We start from the raw sequence: 15,804 nt of genomic DNA, 5'->3' as shown, positions 1-15,804 counted from the left end.
CATTAATTTTTATCAGTAGGATACCAGTCAAATTAATTATGATATATTCATTCAGTGGCATATTCTATGTGTGTACTGAAATAAAAGGTTTCAATAATACATTATTAAGTGAACAAAGGGAAATGCAGAACAGTGCATAACCTAAGTTTGCATTTATGTGAAAAAGAAAGGATATATGTTATATATGAGGACATATAACTGTTGATGGGAGTTATTGATGGAGATGGAATACAAGAAATTCTTTAAACTACTTGCATTCATAAGTCCTTTGTTATTTTTATAATGATAAAAGCACTGTCATAGTAAATATAAGCAGGAAATATTTACTGATATGGAAAACCACTCTCAATATATTCCTACACTTGATCTTAGCCAAAAGGCCGAGAAGCGATTCAATATATTCCTAAGTGAAAATAACAGACTACAACAGTAAATATTTATTCATTCTACTATTCATGTATACATACATACATACAATTTGGAAAGCTATATGCCAGCATATAAACACTAATTAATTCTGTATAGTGGCATTCTTGGAAGTTCTATTTCTCTGGTCTGCTTTATTTCTACAAATTTTTAAAATAAAATAACAATTATTTTGACATGAGGCAAACAATTATTAAAGATACTTGCATACATGTATATATAGAAAAATATTAGTATGCATTCTGTCTTAAGTATAAAAGTACTATTTAAGTCTTTATGATTTTCTGTATCTTCTATAAAATTTCATTAATATTTAAATTATAAACTGGCATATTCTGGGTTTAATTTCAGCCTTGAAAATTCTAGCTATGTGAAACTAGTCTATTTAAATATTTTTTTCTGAGCCTTTGTTTGCTTCTCTGCAAAACCTGAGGACAAAATTAAAAACAAATACACAAATCATTTGACAATTTTGTCAACTCATTACAAATGTTAGTTGCTGATGTTATTATAAACTTACATGAGAGCATCATTTTCAGTGATGGTTGAAAATATTTCATAAGTTAGAAAACAAAACAAAGATCCTGCTCACTTAATTATTCATTGCATAGCTGGTCATAATCAGAAGGTACGCCTGCTCCACCAATTCCCTCTGCCATCCTTCTGGCAACACTTAGAGGGCTTTAACTACCTCATCAAGTGGTTATGTTTCACTTTTCACACTCAGCAGGGTCTAAAACCTAAGAAACGATCAACTTAATTTTTTTTTACTTATTTATTTTTTATACAGTAGGTTTTTTATTAGTTATCTATTTTATACATATTACTGTATACATGTCAATGCCAATCTTCCAATTCATCCCACTACCACCCCACCTCACCCGCTTTCCCCCCTTGGTGTCCATACATTTGTTCTCTACATCTGTGTCTCTATTTCTGCTTTGCAAACTGGTTCATCTGTACCATTTCTCTAGATTCCACATATATGTGTTAATATACGATGTTTTTCTCTTTCTTACTTCTTTCTGTATGACAGTCTCTAGGTCCATTCACGTCTCTACAAATGACCCAATTTCGTTCCTTTTTATGGCTGAGTAATATTCCATTGTATATATGTACCACATCTGCTTTATCCATTCATCTGTCGATGGGCATTTAGGTTGCTTCCATGACCTGGCTGTTGTAAATAGTGCTGCAATGAACACTGGGGTGCATGTGTCCTTTTGAATTATGGTTTTCTCTGAGTATATGCCCCACAGTGGGATTGCTGGGTCACATACTGGTTCTATTTTTAGCTTTTTAAGGAACCTCCATACTGTTCTCCATAGTGGCTGTATCAATTTACATTCCCACCAACAGTGCAAGAGGGTTCCTTTTTCTCCACACCCCCTCCAGCATTTGTTGTTTGTAGATTTTCTGATGATGCCCATTCTAACCAGTGTGAGGTGATATCTCACGGTAGTTTTGATTTGCATTTCTCTAATAATCAGTGATGTTGAGCAGCTTTTCATGTGCCTCTTGGCCATCTGTAGGTCTTCTCTGGAGAAATGTCTATTTAGGTCTTCTTCCATTTTTTGATTGGGTTGTTTGTTTGTTTTTATATTGAGCTGCATGAGCTGTCTATATATTTTGGAGATTAATCCTTTGTCCGTTGATTCATTTGCAAATATTTTCTCCCATTCTGAGGGTTGTCTTTTCATCTTGTTTATAGTCTCCTTTGCTGTGCAAAAGCTTTGAAGTTTTATTAGGTCCCATTTGTTTATTTTTGTTTTTATTTCCATTACTCTAGAAGGTGAGTCAAAAAAGATCTTGCTGTGATTTATGTCAAAGGGTGTTCTTCCTATGTTTTCCTCTAAGAGTTTTATAGTGTCCGGTCTCATATATATATCTTTAATCCATTTTGAGTTTATTAATCCATTTTGAGTTTATTAATGTGTATGGTGTCAGGGAGTGTTCTAATTCTTTCACATGTAGCTGTCCAGTTTTCTCAGCACCACTTATTGAAGAGACTGTCTTTTCTCCATTGTATATCCTTGCCTCCTTTGTCATAGATTAGTTGACCATAGGTACATGGGTTTATCTCTGGGCTTTCTATTCTGTTCAACTGATCTATATTTCTCTTTTTGTGCCAGTACCAAATTGTCTTGATTACTGTAGATTTGTAGTATAGTCTGAAGTCAGGAAGTCTGATTCCTCCAGCTCCATTTTTTCCCCTCAATATTGCATTGGCTATTCGGGTTCTTTTGTGTCTCCATACAAATTTTAAGATTTTTTGTTCTAATTCTGTAAAAAATGCCGTTGGTAATTTGATAGGGATTGCACTGAATGTGTAGATTGCTTTGGGTAGTAGAGTCATTTTCACAATGTTGATTCTTCCAATCCAAGAACATGGTATATCTCTCGATCTGTTTGTGTAATCTTTGATTTCTTTCATCAGTGTCTTAAAGTTTTCTGAGTACAGGTCTTTTACCTCCCTAGGTTAATTCCTAAGTATTTTATTCTTTTTGCTGCAATGGTGAATGGCATTGTTTCCTTAATTTCTCTCTCGGATTTTTCGTTGTTAGTGTATAGGATTACAAGAGGTTTCTGTGCATTAACTTTGTATCCTGCAACTTTACCAAATTCGTTGATTAGCTCTAACAGTTTTCTGGTGGCATCTTTAAGATTATCTATGTATAGCATCATGTCATCTGCAAACAGTGACAGTTTTATTCCTTCTTTTCCAATTTGGATTCCTTTTATTTCTTTTTCTTCTCTGATTGCCATGGCTAGGACTTTCAAAACTATGTTGAATAATAGTGGCAAGAGTAGACATCCTTGTCTTGTTCCTGATCTTAGAGGAAATGCTTTCAGTTTTTCACTACTGAGAATGATGTTTGCTGTGGGTTTGTTGTATATGGCCTTTATTATGTTGAGGTAGGTTCCCTCTATGCCTACTTTCTGGAGAGTTTTTACCATAAATTGGTGTTGAATTTTGTGAAAAGCTTTTTCTGCATCTGTTGACATGATTATATGGTTTTTATTCTTCAATTTGTTAATATGGTGTATCACATTGATTGATTTGTGTATATTGAAGAATCCTTACATCCCTGGGATAAATCCTACTTGATCATGGTGTATGATCCTTTTAATGTGTGGTTGGATTTTGTTTGCTAGTATTTTGTTAAGGATTTTTGCATCTATGTTCATCAGTGATATTGGCCTGTAGTTTACTTTTTTTGTGACATTTTTGTCTGGTTTTGGTATCAGGGTAATGGCCTCGTAGAATGAGTTTGGGAGTGTTCCTTCCTCTGCAATTTTTTAGAAGAGTTTGAGAAGGATGGGTATTAGCTCTTCTCTAAATGTTTGATAGAATTCACCTGTGAAGCCATCTGGTCCTGGACTTTTGTTTGTTGGAAGATTTTTAATCACAGTTTCAATTTCATTACTTGTGATTGGTCTGTTCATACTTTCTATTTCTTCCTGGTTCAGTCTTGGAAGGTTGTACCTTTCTAAGAATTTGTCCATTTCTTCCAGTTCGTCCATTTTATTTGCATAGAGCTGCTTGTAGTAGTCTCTTAGGATGCTTTGTATTTCCGTGGTGTCTGTTGTAACTTCTCTGTTTTCATTTCTAATTTTATTGATTTGAGTCCTCTCCCTCTTTTTCTTGATTAGTCTGGCTAAAGGTTTATCAATTTTGTTTATCCTCTCAAAGAACCAGCTTTTAGTTTTATTGATCTTTGCTATTGTTTTCTTTGTTTCTATTTCATTTATTTCTGCTCTGATCTTTATGATTTCTTTCCTTCTGCTAACTTTGGGTTTTGTTTTTTCTTCTTTCTCTAGTTCCTTTAGGTGTAAGGTTAGATTGTTTATTTGAGATTTTTCTTGTTTCTTGAGGTAGGCTTCTATAGCTATGAACGTCCCTCTTAGAACTGCTTCTGCTGCATCCTGTAGGTTTTGGTTTGGCGTGTTTTCATTGTCATTTGTCTCTAGGTATTTTTTGATTTCCTTTTTGATTTCTTCAGTGATCTCTTGGTTATTTAGTAATGTAGTGTTTAGCATCCATGTGTTTGTGTTTTTTACTTTTTTTTTTTTTGCCTGTAATTCATTTCTAATCTCTAGCGTTGTGGTCAGAAAAGATGCTTGATATGATTTCAATTTTCTTAAATTTACTAAGGTTTGATTTGTGACCCAAGATGTGATCTATCCTGGAGAATGTTCCGTGCGCACTTGAGAAGAAAGTGTAATCTGCTGTTTTTGGATGGAATGTCCTATAAATATCAATTATATCTATCTGGTCTATTGTGTCATTTAAAGCTTCTGTTTCCTTATTTATTTTCATTTTGGATGATCTGTCCATTGGTGTAAGTGAGGTGTTAAAGTCCCCCACTAGCACTGTGTTACTGTCGATTTCCTCTTTTATAGCTGTTAGCTGTTGCCTTATGTATTGAGGTGCTCCTATGTTGGGTGCATATATATTTATAATTGTTATATCTTCTTCTTGGATTGATCCCTTGATCATTATGTAGTGTCCTTTCTTGTCTCTTGTAACGTTCTTTATTTTAAAGTCTATTTTATCTGATATGAGTATTGCTACTGCAGCTTTCTTTTGATTTCCATCCCCTCACTTTCAGTCTGTATGTGTCCCTAGGTCTGAAGTGGGTCTCTTGTAGACAGCATATATGTGGGTCTTGTTTTTGTATCCATTCAGCGAGCCTGTGTCTTTTGGCTGGAGCATTTAATCCATTCATGTTTTAGGTAATTTTTAATATGTATGTTCCTATTACCATTTTCTTAATTGTTTTGGGTTTGTTTTTGTAGGTCATTTTCTTCTCTTTTGTTTCCCACTTAGAGAAGTTCCTTTAGCATTAGCTGTATAGCTGGTTTGGTGGTGCTGAATTCTCTTAGCTTTTGTTTGTCTGTAAAGCTTTGGATGTTTCCGTTGAATCTGAATGAGATCCTTGCCGGGTAATCTTGGTTGTAGGTTCTTCCCTTTCATTACTTTATATATATCATGCCACTCCCTTCTGGTTTGTAGAGTTTCTGCTGAGAAATCAGCTGTTAATCTTATGGGAATTCCCTCATATGTCGTTTGTTGTTTTTCCTTGTTGCTTTTAATAATTTTTCTTTGTCTATTTGTCAGTTTGATTACCATGTGTCTCAGCATGTTTCCTCTTGGGTTTATCCTGCCTGGGATTCTCTGTGCTTCCTAGATTTGGGTGGCTATTTCCTTTCCAATGTTAGGGAAGTTTTTGACTATAATCTCTTCAAATATTTTCTTGGGTCCTTTCTCTCTCTATTCTCCTTCTGGAACCCCTATAATGCGAACGTTGGTGTGTTTAATGTTTTCCCAGAGGTCTCTTATAGTGTCTTCATTTCTTTTCATTCTTTATTCTGTTCTGTGGCAGTGAATTACACCATTCTGTCTTCCAGGTCACTTATCCGTTCTTCTGCCTCAGTTATTCTGCTATTGATTCCTTCTAGTGTATTTTTCATTTCAGTTATTGTATTGTTCATCTCTGTTTGTTTGTTCTTTAATTCTTCTAGGTCTTTGTTAGACATTTTTTGTATCTTCTCAATCTTTGCTTCCATTCTTTTCCCAAGGTCCTCGATCATCTTCACTGTCATTATTCTGAATTCTTTTCCTGGAAGGTTGCCTACCTCCATTTAGTTGTTTTTCTGGTGTTTGATCTTGTTCCTTCATCTGGTACATAGTCCTCTACCTTTTCATTTTGTCTATCTTTCTCTGAATGTGGTTTTCGTTCCACAGGCTGCAGGATTGTAGTTCTTCTTGCTTCTGCTGTCTGCCAACTTAATTTTATCTGAATTAAGTGGAATAAGCTTTACTAATCATTAGTTTTACCTAAAATAAATGTTTTTGTGGCTATTATAATTTTTTCTTAATTTGGGGAAACATTTGACATTTTTTCATGTTTCTTGAGCTCTTCTGCATTCTCCTACTTATAAGGACATTTCTCCTTCATTACCACAATGTATTGAACAGTTTTGCTGTGACTATTATTTTTCTGATACAAATAATGCTTTAAATAATATCCATGTAGATTTTGGCTAACTTATACCTGATATCCTCAAGTTTGGCTCCTTTCCTTTTGTTTCCTTTTTGATCATGCCTCTGTGAAACTAAATTCTCTTTTATCTAGGAAAGGTTTACTAGATCCTTTCATGATTTAGGTATAGTTAGATAATCAGAATTGAAATTTTAGCATTTATGTTTTCTCAGTGTTTGCCTTCTTTTACAGGATACTTAAGGTTCTGAAAAGCATCCCTGAGTTTAAGAAGCCCTTAGTGCCTTCATACAGTTGGTGACTTTCAAGTACTAACTGACACGCTCTATAAATCACAGGATGCCAAGATCACCAGATGAGACACCTAAAGAGAGACATCAAAAGTTGTCTCTTTCAAAGGAGCTCCCATACACTGTTTGTTGGGAGTGCAAATTGGGGTAACATTTCTGGAGAACAATCTGCCAGTTATTACAAAATTTTTAAATGCACCTACACTTTGAACCAGTAAACCCATTTTTTAGAATATCACGTGGCATGTTAGCCAAAATATGCATGAATATTATTGAAAGCATTATTTGTATCAGCAAAACAACAGACATAACAAAACCGTTCAATATATTGTGGTAATAAAGGAGAAATATCCTTATTCTTAGGAGACACATGTTGAAGAGCTTAGGAAGAACAGAAAAGTGACAAAATGTCATTTTGTAAAAGCTAGTTAGATGAATATTTAAGTGTTGTTAAAGAAAAAACATTCAACGATACTTGTTAAAGATGGTAGGGCAGACTTTATTCAGGACCATCCTGATAGATATAGGGACCACTGCAGTGGGATTTTACAGAGGGGTAGAGAGATTGGGCTCAAGTCCAACTTCAAATACTACATAGGCAAGTGAGAATTTATAGCCAACAAGCAGGGTCAGGGTCAGTGAATGGAAAATTACCAGGAGGAAACATCAAGGGTAAGGGGGGTTATGGCCAGACCCATCTAACAGGATTGTTGCTGAAGACAGGCCAAGGTGATGAGACATCACTTGGGGGAAGGTAGAGGATAAGGAACCTGATCAGATATCAAGATATTGAGGTTGGGGTGTTCTCCCTAAAACTAGATTTTACAAGAAGTACACAGATAGGTGCAGGAGAAGTTTCAGGAGCCTGTCTAAAGTTTGATCAAGCAAAAGGTCTTTGTCAGTGTTGACCATACTATTTTTATTTTTCTCCATGTTGAAAACTTTAATAGTAAAAAGCTAGAAAAGAGGTACATTGGTAAGACATTGAGTCAATAAATTATGGTCTAGCTATACAATGGTATATTATGTAGTTGTCAAACAAAAGAAGGTAGATCTGTTTGTGCTGGTGTGGATCTAAATATTAGATATAATTTCAAGTAAAAATGGTAATTGGCTGAAAAGTGTTCATAGTATGATCCATGTAGAGGATTTGAAAAGTTCCTTTAAAATAAGACTCTGGGGCTTTGAAGGAACAGCTTGCAGAAGGCAAACACTCCTACTGAGATCAGTGAGAAGCAATATGTAATAGCAACAGCACATGCTTGGAGGCATCAGAGAGCCACCAAAACAATCAGGATTCAAGGTCCAAGATCTCAGAGAGAAGAAAACCTTGGAGGAGTGAGGTGACATTTGTACCTGCTTTTTTTTCCTCGGGACATTTGACTATTCTTGGTTCCGAGCAAGTAGTTAAGAATTCAGGTACAGAGCAAGACAAAGTTTGTAGCTAAGAGAGAGAAAATTCAGCAGAACCCATAGCAATCTCACATGGCCAAAGAGACAAAAATGGAAGTTGAGTGATACCAAGAGAGCCAGGCCGTTGGGTGGAGCAAGATATTGGTAGAAAGGGAGGTATGGAAAGGTAAGATCAACATGTAACCAGTTTTGTCCTTGAGGCATGTGCCAAATTCTTAAACTACACAGGGCAGGAATGTGAAATGGTAGCCAGAAAGCTCATAAAATTCAGAGTAGAGTTTTCTACCATTTCACGGTAGCAAGAAGACAAAAACTGTATTTCAGAATCCACTTAAAGGAGGGGCTTTGTAAAACCTCTGAGAAAGCTACAGTCTAGGGGTAGAGGTGAAACAGAGAAAATAAAACTTCATAAAGACTGAAACTCAAATTAGGTCAACCCAGTCCCTGATTGGATGAAGGTGATCTGCCCACACTCTGTCTACCAGAGGTAGAGTAAAGCTAAGGGAAGATAATACCTTCTGGGGCCTCTACAGTCTATCATGTGAAATGTCCAACAATTAATAAAAATTATCAAGCATTCCAATAAGTAGGACCAAGGAAAAAAAAGACAATTAATAAAACCACAGATGATCCAGATATTGGAATTATCACAAATAGACTTTAAAATAGCTGTGATCATTAGTTTCAAGAAAATAGTGGAGAATATCATTAAAACATGAAAATTTAATTATCAAAAAATAAAAATAACATTAAAAATTCAATAGATGAGTTTAATAGAAGATTGCACATAGTAGAAAAAAGAATCAATAAACTGGTTAATGGGAGATATCCTGGCTGAAACACAGAGAGCAAAAAGGGTAGAAAATTAAGAAGAGTGTCAGATACATGTGAGATACGGTGAGGAAGTCTAATATATGTGTAATTGGAGTCCCAAAGATAAAGGAAACAAAGAACAGGGCAGAAGGACTAATTGAGTTGTAGTTTTTTCTTCAAACCTCTATAATTACTTTTGTTCCATTTCTCTTCTGCATTTGATTTTTCTTTGTCTCCCTAAATGACCTAGGAAGCTGGTATCAAATTAATACTGAATGATGGGGGGAGTATATCTTTCGATGTACGTGCTGCAGCCGCTCAGAAAGCATCATCATTCCCGGGTGACAGAGAACTCAGCCTGCACAACTTTGAAGAATGTGCAATAATATATGCATTCCCTGCATCCATCTGCCTGTGATCTTTTGGTTTCTTGCCTCTAGTTACACTGTTCAAAGTCACTTACAGTCATCTCTGATCCTTATTCTCTGCCTGCACTCATCATTAGGTCCTCTTGAGCAATGGAATAGAAATTCTTATTTTCTCTCACATATGCTCCTGGAAGATAAACAACTCAATTGTGCATAATAAAGGAAATTTCTAAGTAAAAAAAAAGCCCTCCACCTAGCAGCAAATATTGCAATCACCCCATTTGTCCTATGGAAATGTGAGGTTCAGAGAGGTTAATTCCTTGCCCCAGGATAGGATGTGGCAGAACCACTACATGATATGGGAAAGGAACAGAAAGCTTCTCAGGGAAGGAAGGGCAGGAGCCCACACAGGAGCCAGGAGAGAACTCGATAGGATCAGAGACCAGTGCTGAGACAGCCTGATCTGAGCATTCAGACTGGTTATGGGGGAGGCTCAGACCTTGGCTGGGCACACAAGCCAGCCAGGATCAGAGCAGGGGTGGGGGCATCTTGCCTGGAGGACTGCGAGGACTGAGCCACCAGGTGGATTGTTCTGTGGGGCCAGGGCCTGCACCTGCTGGGGTCGCTGACTGCCTTGACCATCAAGTATGATGCTAACTGGGGGATTTTCATAGGCTCCCTTTATCAGGGTGAGAGTTTTTCTCTAGTCCTAGTTTACTGTTTTTTTCTTTTTTTTTTTATCATGGGAGTGTGTTGGAAATTGTCAAATATTTTTCTGTATTTATGAGATGATTATGTGGTTTTTGTCCTAAATTTTATTGATATGGTATAGTACATTAATTGATCTCCGAAAGTTAAACTAATCTTGCATTTGCATTCCTGGAATAAATCTCATTTGGCCATGGTGTACAATTCTTTTTTTGTGTTTTGCTGAACTTTATTTACAGGGTAATACTGGCTTCATGAAACTCTTTTTTGAAAGAGTTTGCAAAAATTTGTATTAATTCTTTATATGTTTGGCAGAATTGACCAGTGAAGTCATCTGCGCCTGGGTTTTTCTATGTGGGTTGTGTTTTGTTGCTAATTCAATCTCTTTCCTTGTAATTGGTCTATCCAAAAAGAAGGTTTTCCTTCTCTTTCCAGTGTTTTAATTTGAAAGGTTAGGTTATTGATTTGATATCATCTTTTTTTTAAATATAGGAATTTACAGTTATAAAATTTCCTCTAATTTCTGAGTTAGTTGCATCCAATACATTTAGGTATGTTGTGTCCTCATTTTCATTCAGGTCCAAGTAATTTCTAATTTTCCTTGTGAATCTTTTTTGACCAATTGATTGTTTGGGAGTTTTTTTTTTTTTTTAATGTTACTATGTATGACATTATCAAATTTCTTTTTGTTACTGTTTTCCAATCTTATTCCATTGTTGTCAAAGAGTATACTTTATATGTTTTTGATCTTTTTAAATTTTCGAACGGTTAATTTGTGGTCTAGTATAACAGGTATCTGGGAGAACATTCCAAATGTACTTGAGAAGAATGTAAACTCTGCTGTCATTGGGTGGAGTGCTCTGTAGGTATTTATTAGGTCTAGTTGGTTTACAGTTTGCGCAGGTCCTATTTTCTTGTTAATCTTTTGTCCACTTGTTCTATTCATTATTGAAAGTAGATGCTCAACTTTCTAACTATTATTGTTGAATCGTCTATTTCTCCTTTCAATTCTGTCAGTTTTTGCTTCATGTATTTTGGTGCTCTATTGTTAGGTGCATATGCATTTTTTTTCCACCACAGCACAGGCTCTGCTCTTTACTGAGAAGTGAGTGATCTTACTTGCCTAAGCCTCCATTTCCTCATCTGTAACATGGGAAACTTAATGGAAATTCCAGCGGATGATATTTTCTGTCCTCTTATGCCAACCTGGCTGGATCAACAGCTGGAGCTTTGGCTTCTGAAGGAGGGGGCTTTTCTTAGACCCCTGTGTCCCAAGTCAATTTGTACATATTCTTGAAAACATTATAGAGGTAGCTCTCTCAACCTTGGGCAAACGAGGCAAGCCCAGATCTCTGATTAGGGTAAACAGATTTAGCAAATAAAAATATAGAATGTTACTTAAATTTGAATCATTTCTAATGGCATATGCACTTTGAAATAAAGTAAAAATATTACATTGGCATATTAATCTAAATAATCAAGTTAAAAATTGTTCATCTCAAATAAATGATAAATTTCTAAGTTGTATAACACTTTCTTTAATTACATTTCCTTGATGATCTGACTTTAATAGTTCTTTGTTTTGCAGAATTTGTTTATAAAATTCCTTGCAATTATAGCCTATGTTCCATTTATATTGTAACACAGCTTCTTTAGTTATCACATACAATTTATTTCATTCTTTTGTCCATTCAATATTCATTAATGAGAAAATATACTCAACATTAGCCTTATGAGCCAGCCACTGAATACTCACAGTCATAAAGGTTTCTACTCTGAGAAAGCTCTTCATGTTAGATGTGTTGAAGTCTATAATGCCATATTTCATGGCATAACTTGGTTTTACATTTTTTCAGGATCATGTTGTATCTCTGGGTTAATGGCTTTTAAAAATATTTTTCACTGAAAAAAAGAGCATTTTTCTCTTCTTCTTCTTCAATACTATGCATTGTGAATCCACTTGTTCCCATGTTGGAACAGTATTTAGTAACATCCATGTAAAATAACTGAATTCTTCAAGAGATAAAATCCATTTGAAAAGATAGGGCAAATGCAGTAATAATTATCCTCTTCAAATAAGAATTTCTTTTCCTGTTCATATGTAATGTTATGCCTAGTAAGAAAAACCTTGACACTTAAATAAATTTTTCATCAATCTTTCTTTAACCCATTCAGCATATTCCTTTAAGCAATGGAGTACTTCAATAACACTGTCTTCTTTCAATTTGCATGATGCTTTTGCTAAAGAGATCTTGAGAACTATGAATAAGAAATAAGCAGGCTTCACTCAATGAAATTATTTAGAAAGTCCATAAGAATGTTTTGGGCCATCAGAATTGAAGTATGGTTTAGTATGGTTTCAGTGCTTCAAATAAACTGAGGATTCTCTCAACTGGATTTGTTAATGAGAACCAACAGGTGTTTGAATTTGGGAGAACTGAAGAATACTAAATACAAGCAAATCACAAAAACCCTTTAATTGTTCAGCTCGCACAGTGCTGAAGTAAGAACAATTTTATGGCTGCTGCTTGAAAGTCAACAGAAAGGACACAGATATGGTTTGAGTAACATTATGCAGAATATGGACAGGACAGTAAACACCTCCCACAGAATCAGTCAGGCCTAGCTTCAACTTTGAATAAAATTGTTTGCATCTTTACCCCAAATTTGTATTTTTATTACTTCCATCAAAAAGAGTACAATTAAAAAAAACCTCCTAATTAAATAAGATTTTTCTACAAATATCTGCTTTTGTTTCTGAAGTCTCATATGGAAGGAATTTTACTTATAAGTCAGCTTTTCCTATGAGAAAAATATTGCACAGGCAATGGAAAAAAATATTTTTTTCATTGTGATTACTCGCAATCATGGCTCTACCATAAAAAAGGTGAGACATTTAGATCATTGATAATCTCTGTAATAGTAAAAGGAGCTGTTACATTTTTTATATTGCAGCAGATTTTGTCCTGGCACTTGAAAATTTACTTGCAATTTTGGAATCCGAATATACTTATGGTAGCAGTATGTTCAAACAGTCATTTGAGCTGAAAGACTGATAATGATATACAGCATGGGAAGCCATTACAATTTCTACCGTAATTATCTTCATCTGAATTTCTCTTAAAAAATTCGTTGTTTTATCACTGCCTTTGGTAGTAGTTGAGGAAATCATACATCTCTTATACTTAGCTGTCACTATATGCTGGCTTATAACCGACTTTCAGTTTTCCTCACTGAATAACAATTGCATACTATTCAAAGAACTATAAAATGACATTTCTCTCATTTAATAAATGATCATTGTTCAGAAGGTTCATCACAAAATTTACACCTGTGTTTTGGGTTCAAATACACACAAATAAAGAATAGGTGATAACAATCACTCAGAACTGAAAAGATTGCTAATCTCATTTCTTCTATAGTATTATCTCTCACTCATAAATCCAAATTTATATCTGACAGTTAACAGAGGTTGATGCTGAAAGGATTGAAAATTTGTGAACAAAAAATTAGGCAACTGATGCTAAACAAGGTGAACTTCCTGATCATCCGCAAGGGAGAGCTGTACTAGTCAGGCATAAACTTCCTTAACAAAGCGAGAGCTGATTTTATAGAAGGTTTCGGGAAGCCTGGTGTTCAGGGATTGATTGGTTGATTTTCAGAAGCAAGAGTGTTTAGGGGTTGATGGATTTCCACCTGTGTTAGTGTGGTCACTGGATTAAGGCTGCTGTTGACAGCCTGGCTTTTAGGAGTGTGGCCACTGGGGTGAGGCACTTGGTGACTGGTTGCTGTCTAGAAGTGTGGAACTGTCTTTGATCGGCTGTCTTTCAGAAACTAGTTACCAGGAGTGAGGCTATGGCTGATAGGTTGACTTCAGAGCGTGTGTACTGCTCCCAAGTTCTCTCTAATAGCAGTTGCTTATTATGACTTGGTCCTTTGGTCAGAGAAGAATCTTGTCCTTTCTTGAAAAACAAGTATTTTTAATTCTCTACCTCTCTCCCTTCCATCTCCCACAACCCCCTTTTTGGTTGTCCCTTAGCCAAACCTGCAAGAGAGGCATTAGGGGATTGTTCAGATCTTTATTTGTAGAGGTATGATTTTTCGCTAGTCTTGGTATTTAAGTGATTTAAGGGCCAAAATCTCTGGCAGAAAAGTATCTAATTTTTGAATTCTTGTAATTTATTGAAAAAAAAAATCTGATGACAGGATATGTAGGGCATCTGACAAAGTCAATATAGGTGGCAGGACTGTCCTATACAAGGTCTGTTCTGTATGTACAGAATGCTTGTCCTCATTATCTTTGATGGCTGAGAGCAGAATTGTGTTTTCCTGAGAGCACTCTCCACCCCAACCTTGGTCTCTGAGGTCATCACACATTGAGATTGCCCTCCTGCTTTCCTCTAGCCAGGGCAGGCTGACCTGACCCCCAGGCCTGGGAGCAGAGCACCCCCCTCTATCTTCCAGGTGCCTGTGACCTGAGAGCTTCTCTACCAGGCATGCGTGGCATTTAAATTTCAACCCTAACTATGGAAGACTTCTCAAGTGTGTGTTCTAGACCTGTGAACTCATATATTCCGGGTTGATCTGAAATAAACAGACTGCCATATATTTCTCCAGCAAAGATGAGTTTACTCGGGATCAGCAGATAATTGCCATACATATACGTGGCACTTTCCTATTTTCTTCTTTATTTCAAATAACAAGTTAAACTACACCTTGGCATCTTTGGTACAGGCACCAGGCTCCTTTGGGGGATGCACACACCATCAACTCTACTTTTCAGTGCTCTTGACTGATTTTTCAGTAACATAAAGATATGCCAGGGAGGTGGATCCAATTTTCTGTGGTCTCCCACATCACCAAATACAATTCTTCCAAGTTGGATGGTATCTGCTTATTCTCTGTGATATAGCTCCATATTTTTTTTTTTCTAAAAGGAAGTTGTTTCCTTAGCTTTTGTTGCAGCTATGATTTCCCTTGTCTTTTATCTAGGAAACTACTTCTCACAACACTTCTCACATGTGAGTGGGATCTTTCCCTCAATTTAGGGTTGTTGACCATTTCTTTCATATTTTTTTCTATTCATCTGAGGATTTTAGAAGGCATCAGAGACAGCTCAGATTCCATGTTCTCAGACCTATCAAATCCATAAGGCTCTATTGGTATTTAATGTTACTACAAACCTGAATACATGTTATTTGAAAAAGATACAGTTTGTCTGAAACTTTGTAACTTTCCTTTATGTTACTTTTGCTATTTCCTGTACTTCCTCTCAGTATTGACTTTAAAAACATTTTTTAATGTCTTTTTTTCCCCCAGAAATGAGTGTAATTGTGTCCCACTATATAGTCTGGTTTAGAGGGAGACCTCTGCCCCCACTTCCTGCCCGGGTGCTAGAGTAGCACATAAGGTAGTCTGCAGCAGAAAGAAAAGCTGGAGCCTGGGCAGCAGGTGAAGGAAAAGCGGCTGTCCTGAGTCTGACATGTGCTGTCAGGTTTAACTGTGGACACGTCTGTGATAGTGGTTTAGACAAGGGACAGGCAAACATTTTCTGTAAAGGGTCAGATAGTAAGTTTGCTGGACTTTGCAGGCTATTTGGTCTCTGCTACAACTATACAACTCTGCCATTGTTTCACAAAAGCAGCCATAAATAGGACATAAAATTGGGCATGGCTGTGTATCAGTAGACATTTAATCACAAAGAGTTGGTGAGCCAGTTTGACGCATGGACCACAGGTTGCTGACCCTCGATTTAAATAATAATCTTTGAATTATGACTAT

At 36.1% G+C, this 15,804-nt stretch overlaps 1 pseudogene; it reads right to left on the bottom strand.

Annotated features, from left to right (window-relative positions):
• Nucleotides 1–216: 216 nt before the first annotated feature.
• LOC137209512 (U2 spliceosomal RNA) lies at nucleotides 217–392 on the bottom strand (annotated as a pseudogene).
• Nucleotides 393–15,804: the final 15,412 nt, after the last annotated feature.

The sequence above is a fragment of the Pseudorca crassidens genome, chromosome 16, assembly GCF_039906515.1.
Source record: "Pseudorca crassidens isolate mPseCra1 chromosome 16, mPseCra1.hap1, whole genome shotgun sequence".
NCBI classification, from domain to species: Eukaryota; Metazoa; Chordata; class Mammalia; order Artiodactyla; family Delphinidae; genus Pseudorca; species Pseudorca crassidens.
Note: the sequence above shows the minus strand (reverse complement) of the source record. Positions and strands in the feature narration are given on the sequence as shown.